This window comes from Schistocerca nitens, chromosome 2, assembly GCF_023898315.1.
Source record: "Schistocerca nitens isolate TAMUIC-IGC-003100 chromosome 2, iqSchNite1.1, whole genome shotgun sequence".
NCBI lineage: Eukaryota > Metazoa > Arthropoda > Insecta > Orthoptera > Acrididae > Schistocerca > Schistocerca nitens.
In genome coordinates, this window is record NC_064615.1 from 42907716 (window position 1) to 42915076 (window position 7361).

The 7361-nt window shown below is 49.9% G+C and overlaps 15 non-coding genes across 15 annotated transcripts; 5 read left to right on the forward strand and 10 right to left on the reverse strand.

Annotated features, from left to right (window-relative positions):
- Window positions 1–2973: 2973 nt before the first annotated feature.
- Trnap-agg (transfer RNA proline (anticodon AGG)) lies at window positions 2974–3045 on the forward strand. The gene has a single exon. It is a non-coding gene; the product is annotated as a tRNA-Pro (tRNA).
- A 194-nt stretch (window positions 3046–3239) lies between these two features.
- Window positions 3240–3312, reverse strand: Trnav-aac (transfer RNA valine (anticodon AAC)). Its single transcript has one exon. It is a non-coding gene; the product is annotated as a tRNA-Val (tRNA).
- Window positions 3313–3470: 158 nt separating this feature from the next.
- Window positions 3471–3543, reverse strand: Trnav-cac (transfer RNA valine (anticodon CAC)). The gene has a single exon. It is a non-coding gene; the product is annotated as a tRNA-Val (tRNA).
- Window positions 3544–3927: 384 nt separating this feature from the next.
- On the forward strand, window positions 3928–3999 carry Trnap-agg (transfer RNA proline (anticodon AGG)). Its single transcript has one exon. It is a non-coding gene; the product is annotated as a tRNA-Pro (tRNA).
- Window positions 4000–4193: 194 nt separating this feature from the next.
- On the reverse strand, window positions 4194–4266 carry Trnav-aac (transfer RNA valine (anticodon AAC)). Its single transcript has one exon. It is a non-coding gene; the product is annotated as a tRNA-Val (tRNA).
- A 158-nt stretch (window positions 4267–4424) lies between these two features.
- Window positions 4425–4497, reverse strand: Trnav-cac (transfer RNA valine (anticodon CAC)). The gene has a single exon. It is a non-coding gene; the product is annotated as a tRNA-Val (tRNA).
- A 384-nt stretch (window positions 4498–4881) lies between these two features.
- Trnap-agg (transfer RNA proline (anticodon AGG)) lies at window positions 4882–4953 on the forward strand. The gene has a single exon. It is a non-coding gene; the product is annotated as a tRNA-Pro (tRNA).
- A 194-nt stretch (window positions 4954–5147) lies between these two features.
- On the reverse strand, window positions 5148–5220 carry Trnav-aac (transfer RNA valine (anticodon AAC)). The gene has a single exon. It is a non-coding gene; the product is annotated as a tRNA-Val (tRNA).
- Window positions 5221–5378: 158 nt separating this feature from the next.
- Trnav-cac (transfer RNA valine (anticodon CAC)) lies at window positions 5379–5451 on the reverse strand. Its single transcript has one exon. It is a non-coding gene; the product is annotated as a tRNA-Val (tRNA).
- Window positions 5452–5835: 384 nt separating this feature from the next.
- On the forward strand, window positions 5836–5907 carry Trnap-agg (transfer RNA proline (anticodon AGG)). The gene has a single exon. It is a non-coding gene; the product is annotated as a tRNA-Pro (tRNA).
- A 194-nt stretch (window positions 5908–6101) lies between these two features.
- On the reverse strand, window positions 6102–6174 carry Trnav-aac (transfer RNA valine (anticodon AAC)). The gene has a single exon. It is a non-coding gene; the product is annotated as a tRNA-Val (tRNA).
- Window positions 6175–6332: 158 nt separating this feature from the next.
- Window positions 6333–6405, reverse strand: Trnav-cac (transfer RNA valine (anticodon CAC)). The gene has a single exon. It is a non-coding gene; the product is annotated as a tRNA-Val (tRNA).
- Window positions 6406–6789: 384 nt separating this feature from the next.
- Trnap-agg (transfer RNA proline (anticodon AGG)) lies at window positions 6790–6861 on the forward strand. The gene has a single exon. It is a non-coding gene; the product is annotated as a tRNA-Pro (tRNA).
- A 194-nt stretch (window positions 6862–7055) lies between these two features.
- On the reverse strand, window positions 7056–7128 carry Trnav-aac (transfer RNA valine (anticodon AAC)). Its single transcript has one exon. It is a non-coding gene; the product is annotated as a tRNA-Val (tRNA).
- A 158-nt stretch (window positions 7129–7286) lies between these two features.
- Trnav-cac (transfer RNA valine (anticodon CAC)) lies at window positions 7287–7359 on the reverse strand. The gene has a single exon. It is a non-coding gene; the product is annotated as a tRNA-Val (tRNA).
- Window positions 7360–7361: the final 2 nt, after the last annotated feature.

Sequence of the window (7361 nt, forward strand, 5' to 3'; positions counted from 1 at the left end):
GGTTTGCCTAAGTTTAGGCTTGGCAAACTTGACCCACCATTCGAGTTTAGATCCGTATTTATGCACTGATTTCAAACATGCCGTCCATGTGGCTTTGACCCACCCTTCTAGTTCGTTATCTTTGAGATGGGCAATGTTGAGCATCCACTGATTGCGGTAAAATTTTGTAGGTTGCTTTGCTAAATTGATAGTCACAGAAAACCCACAGTGATCCGAGCAGTATGTCGGGATTACTTCCACATCCAACACGTTACGACTTAGATTCTCCGACACATACTGTCTATCTATCCGACTGCATGATGTCGAAGTGAAATGCGTGAACTTGACGAGCGTAGGGAATTTGACTTCCCATGCATCTTTGTACTTCATGTTTTTGATTAAGTCATGCAGCTCCTTGGAGTAGTTAAAATGCGGTACCTGATCTTTCCTGTGAACTACACAATTAAAGTCGCCACCAATTATTACAGACGCAGGATTTTTCCTCAACAAGTAGATTATGTCTTCCTTGAAGAATTTAGCTCTCGCAGCTCTGTTGGTGGTACCGGACGGTGCATAAACATTTACAACAGTGACATCAAATATTTTACAACTTAGGCCTCTTCCTGTAACTAGTTTATCCAACAACATGACCGGTATACCTTCACGAGGTAAAATTGCGGTCCCTGTATTTTCGTCCGGTAGGACATTATAAAATATTTGAAAACCCGGCACGGTGAAATCAGTGAATAGCACTTCTTGCAACAAAGCAACATCCGCCTCTGTTTCATAGATAAATTGTTTTAACACAACTTTTTTCAAGTCTGACGTTATCCTGTTAACGTTTATAGTTAATATTTTATAAGCTTGACTCATCCGAGAAGGTTAATGGTCATGTATGGACGACAAAGTAGAGTGAGTACAAAATCCGAGATTTACACTTCGCCCAATGTGTACAATGTATTTTAGGGGAAGAAGATCCTGTCGGAAAGCCGCTGCTATTGCACTACTGTTTGTGAATCTGCGGAGGCTGTATGTCTATTTTTGCAATTATCTTGATCTACACCGACTGACACTCCAGGATTGCCAACTCCTTTACTATCCGGTGATTTTTGCCGTTGTGTGCCCCCGCTGCGTGTCGCCTGCGCCCTGCCGACGTTGACGTTCGGCTGCGGCTTCAGGCGGCGCCGCTGTGTGTCTTGCGCGGTTCCGGCTGTATTTGGAATACCTGTCCCTTGTGCAGGTCCCTCTTGTTTTTGGGCTGCACTGTGGGGGTCATTTAAGTCTTGAACGTGATCACTACTACCGACTTGATCAACAAGTTGCACCTTAGTGCCTTGTTCTACCGCAGGCGAGGAAGTGCCATCAGTATGTTGATCACATTCCTGATTCGTATTGTCGGGTCCCTCTGGAATTGATGCCTGCATGGCTGCCTCGGCCGGTTCCATTTCAGCGACTGCATCATTAGCTGATGATGGAACATTGGCATTGGGTTGGCCTGATGATTCCGCCTCCACAGCAATGGCCGATTCCAGTGCTGTTTCATTACTGGCTTTTTGCTTTTGCACAGAGTGAGTGTGACCGGAACCATCCTCATCGGAAGAAATATCGGCTGAGTCCCAAGGGCGCTTATTGCCGGAGGCACTACGGTCACTAACAGCAGGGGCAGATTGCTCCTCTACAATCGGCATTATCATGGCACTGTCATTCACTAAAGTGGGATCTTGCACGGTATCGGAATGTAGAGAGACAACGGGCTGTTCTACATTACTTCGCATCAGGACATCACTAAATGTAAGCCGCTGTCGCTGTTGCAAATTGTTTTTTAAAACAAACATGCGACGGGGACAATCTTGCCTCAGGTGGCCACTCTCATTACAAACATGGCACGTGGGAATTTGTCCGGTATAGGTAACTAGCCCCTTGTATCCACACACCATTATGTGCGACGGGATATTAATCTTTACTTCCATTTCAACGGATCGCACCCCGCTATAACACTGCAGCTTATGTTCCCTGGACCACATTTCATTTCTAACAGACCTAACGTCACCGTACTTCGACAAAACCTCCTTCAGGTAGCAATTTTCAACTTCAGGTGGGAGATTGAAAACACGGACATTTTTCAACTCTACATCAGCATTTGAAAGCGTAACGATACTCACAGTCCCGTTCCGATGGCGAAATTCAATGCGTCCCCCGAATTTCAGCAGAAGGCGCTCCATGATAACTGGATTGTGCAACTTGACGAAGAAACAGTACTGTTCCAAATCGTAATAGGCAGTGTGGACCTGTTCTGTAGTTATCCCGAAGACGTCGACAATCCACTCGTGGATCTCTAGTGAGCTTGGTTGCAGAGCACGGGTTGACTTATCAAATTCAAATTTCAGGGTATTCTTCCTGGGACACTGACGAAACATTATCGCTAATTAACCCTTATCGGGCTAACAGCATCGAACGGTGACACGAAATACACAACAACACGCAGGCACAGAACAGTAATACGACACGCGACGGACACAAACTCCACTTGGAAACAATCGCTAGCTTGGCGGAGCGGACGGTACCTCCTCACACTAGCGCGTCTCAAGCGCCACTGTACACTACGGAAACGACGTACACGACGCGTCCATCATTGTATACTCGAAAACGCTTCAACCTTTCTCTCGTGCGCGCATGCACACACCATAGTTCTCTTGACAGCCTGAAACCCATCACAGCCGAGGGCTCAAGAAGACTTCGGGGTGCAATAGAGAGTGTCTGCCGTAGCATCCCGAACGAGATAGCGGCGTTTCGCGCAGTCGTTATTGCAAGTCACATCAGCAAAAACAATCACCTCCTTAGCAGCAGGAAGTGCGCGCCCAGCGGCAGCTCTACATGTAGATGCCAATAGCCCGGGAATTCGCGCCGCCCCCATCCCGCCAGCCTACACGAGACTTCCAGGGCAAACTGGACGAAATCGAGGGACTGGAATAATTGGCATTCGCTGTGTCACAGGGCTCGTTGGTCTAGGGGTATGATTCCTGCTTAGGGTGCAGGAGGTCCCGGGTTCAAATCCCGGACGAGCCCTAGCGTTTCGTGCAAACTGATCGCGCGTCAGTGGCTGAGTGATCGCAAAAAGCTCGCCGTCAATATCAAATGAATTTCTTATTTGATGTGAGCAATTGACACTCTGGTCCGACGCGTGAAGGCGATTACGAAGGTTTCGGGTACAGATGGTAGCAGATGCATGTTAGTAAGTCTTGCTTAAAGTGATGAAAAAGTGTTTCCGCCCGGGATCGAACCGGGGACCTTCTGCGTGTTAGGCAGACGTGATAACCGCTACACCACGGAAACTGCTTGTGTGCACCTTACTTCACAGACAACTTGTAGTGATGTTGCCATCGTAACTAAAAAATTCAATAAATGTGGTACTTGCAAAACGAAGGGACATGCAGCAGATCCACACACGACGTGGCTCATTGGAGGACAATACGACATAGGCAGGAAAATACTGTTCCCGCCCGGGATCGAACCGGGGACCTTCTGCGTGTGAAGCAGACGTGATAACCGCTACACTACGGAAACGACGTACACGACGCGTCCATCATTGTATACTCGAAAACGCTTCAACCTTTCTCTCGTGCGCGCATGCACACACCATAGTTCTCTTGACAGCCTGAAACCCATCACAGCCGAGGGCTCAAGAAGACTTCGGGGTGCAATAGAGAGTGTCTGCCGTAGCATCCCGAACGAGATAGCGGCGTTTCGCGCAGTCGTTATTGCAAGTCACATCAGCAAAAACAATCACCTCCTTAGCAGCAGGAAGTGCGCGCCCAGCGGCAGCTCTACATGTAGATGCCAATAGCCCGGGAATTCGCGCCGCCCCCATCCCGCCAGCCTACACGAGACTTCCAGGGCAAACTGGACGAAATCGAGGGACTGGAATAATTGGCATTCGCTGTGTCACAGGGCTCGTTGGTCTAGGGGTATGATTCCTGCTTAGGGTGCAGGAGGTCCCGGGTTCAAATCCCGGACGAGCCCTAGCGTTTCGTGCAAACTGATCGCGCGTCAGTGGCTGAGTGATCGCAAAAAGCTCGCCGTCAATATCAAATGAATTTCTTATTTGATGTGAGCAATTGACACTCTGGTCCGACGCGTGAAGGCGATTACGAAGGTTTCGGGTACAGATGGTAGCAGATGCATGTTAGTAAGTCTTGCTTAAAGTGATGAAAAAGTGTTTCCGCCCGGGATCGAACCGGGGACCTTCTGCGTGTTAGGCAGACGTGATAACCGCTACACCACGGAAACTGCTTGTGTGCACCTTACTTCACAGACAACTTGTAGTGATGTTGCCATCGTAACTAAAAAATTCAATAAATGTGGTACTTGCAAAACGAAGGGACATGCAGCAGATCCACACACGACGTGGCTCATTGGAGGACAATACGACATAGGCAGGAAAATACTGTTCCCGCCCGGGATCGAACCGGGGACCTTCTGCGTGTGAAGCAGACGTGATAACCGCTACACTACGGAAACGACGTACACGACGCGTCCATCATTGTATACTCGAAAACGCTTCAACCTTTCTCTCGTGCGCGCATGCACACACCATAGTTCTCTTGACAGCCTGAAACCCATCACAGCCGAGGGCTCAAGAAGACTTCGGGGTGCAATAGAGAGTGTCTGCCGTAGCATCCCGAACGAGATAGCGGCGTTTCGCGCAGTCGTTATTGCAAGTCACATCAGCAAAAACAATCACCTCCTTAGCAGCAGGAAGTGCGCGCCCAGCGGCAGCTCTACATGTAGATGCCAATAGCCCGGGAATTCGCGCCGCCCCCATCCCGCCAGCCTACACGAGACTTCCAGGGCAAACTGGACGAAATCGAGGGACTGGAATAATTGGCATTCGCTGTGTCACAGGGCTCGTTGGTCTAGGGGTATGATTCCTGCTTAGGGTGCAGGAGGTCCCGGGTTCAAATCCCGGACGAGCCCTAGCGTTTCGTGCAAACTGATCGCGCGTCAGTGGCTGAGTGATCGCAAAAAGCTCGCCGTCAATATCAAATGAATTTCTTATTTGATGTGAGCAATTGACACTCTGGTCCGACGCGTGAAGGCGATTACGAAGGTTTCGGGTACAGATGGTAGCAGATGCATGTTAGTAAGTCTTGCTTAAAGTGATGAAAAAGTGTTTCCGCCCGGGATCGAACCGGGGACCTTCTGCGTGTTAGGCAGACGTGATAACCGCTACACCACGGAAACTGCTTGTGTGCACCTTACTTCACAGACAACTTGTAGTGATGTTGCCATCGTAACTAAAAAATTCAATAAATGTGGTACTTGCAAAACGAAGGGACATGCAGCAGATCCACACACGACGTGGCTCATTGGAGGACAATACGACATAGGCAGGAAAATACTGTTCCCGCCCGGGATCGAACCGGGGACCTTCTGCGTGTGAAGCAGACGTGATAACCGCTACACTACGGAAACGACGGACACGACGCGTCCATCATTGTATACTCGAAGACGCTTCAACCTTTCTCTCGTGCGCGCATGCACACACCATAGTTCTCTTGACAGCCTGAAACCCATCACAGCCGAGGGCTCAAGAAGACTTCGGGGTGCAATAGAGAGTGTCTGCCGTAGCATCCCGAACGAGATAGCGGCGTTTCGCGCAGTCGTTATTGCAAGTCACATCAGCAAAAACAATCACCTCCTTAGCAGCAGGAAGTGCGCGCCCAGCGGCAGCTCTACATGTAGATGCCAATAGCCCGGGAATTCGCGCCGCCCCCATCCCGCCAGCCTACACGAGACTTCCAGGGCAAACTGGACGAAATCGAGGGACTGGAATAATTGGCATTCGCTGTGTCACAGGGCTCGTTGGTCTAGGGGTATGATTCCTGCTTAGGGTGCAGGAGGTCCCGGGTTCAAATCCCGGACGAGCCCTAGCGTTTTGTGCAAACTGATCGCGCGTCAGTGGCTGAGTGATCGCAAAAAGCTCGCCGTCAATATCAAATGAATTTCTTATTTGATGTGAGCAATTGACACTCTGGTCCGACGCGTGAAGGCGATTACGAAGGTTTCGGGTACAGATGGTAGCAGATGCATGTTAGTAAGTCTTGCTTAAAGTGATGAAAAAGTGTTTCCGCCCGGGATCGAACCGGGGACCTTCTGCGTGTTAGGCAGACGTGATAACCGCTACACCACGGAAACTGTTTGTGTGCACCTTACTTCACAGACAACTTGTAGTGATGTTGCCATCGTAACTAAAAAATTCAATAAATGTGGTACTTGCAAAACGAAGGGACATGCAGCAGATCCACACACGACGTGGCTCATTGGAGGACAATACGACATAGGCAGGAAAATACTGTTCCCGCCCGGGATCGAACCGGGGACCTTCTGCGTGTGAAGCAGACGTGATAACCGCTACACTACGGAAACGACGGACACGACGCGTCCATCATTGTATACTCGAAGACGCTTCAACCTTTCTCTCGTGCGCGCATGCACACACCATAGTTCTCTTGACAGCCTGAAACCCATCACAGCCGAGGGCTCAAGAAGACTTCGGGGTGCAATAGAGAGTGTCTGCCGTAGCATCCCGAACGAGATAGCGGCGTTTCGCGCAGTCGTTATTGCAAGTCACATCAGCAAAAACAATCACCTCCTTAGCAGCAGGAAGTGCGCGCCCAGCGGCAGCTCTACATGTAGATGCCAATAGCCCGGGAATTCGCGCCGCCCCCATCCCGCCAGCCTACACGAGACTTCCAGGGCAAACTGGACGAAATCGAGGGACTGGAATAATTGGCATTCGCTGTGTCACAGGGCTCGTTGGTCTAGGGGTATGATTCCTGCTTAGGGTGCAGGAGGTCCCGGGTTCAAATCCCGGACGAGCCCTAGCGTTTCGTGCAAACTGATCGCGCGTCAGTGGCTGAGTGATCGCAAAAAGCTCGCCGTCAATATCAAATGAATTTCTTATTTGATGTGAGCAATTGACACTCTGGTCCGACGCGTGAAGGCGATTACGAAGGTTTCGGGTACAGATGGTAGCAGATGCATGTTAGTAAGTCTTGCTTAAAGTGATGAAAAAGTGTTTCCGCCCGGGATCGAACCGGGGACCTTCTGCGTGTTAGGCAGACGTGATAACCGCTACACCACGGAAACTGCTTGTGTGCACCTTACTTCACAGACAACTTGTAGTGATGTTGCCATCGTAACTAAAAAATTCAATAAATGTGGTACTTGCAAAACGAAGGGACATGCAGCAGATCCACACACGACGTGGCTCATTGGAGGACAATACGACATAGGCAGGAAAATACTGTTCCCGCCCGGGATCGAACCGGGGACCTTCTGCGTGTGAAGCAGACGTGATAACCGCTACACTACGGAAACGA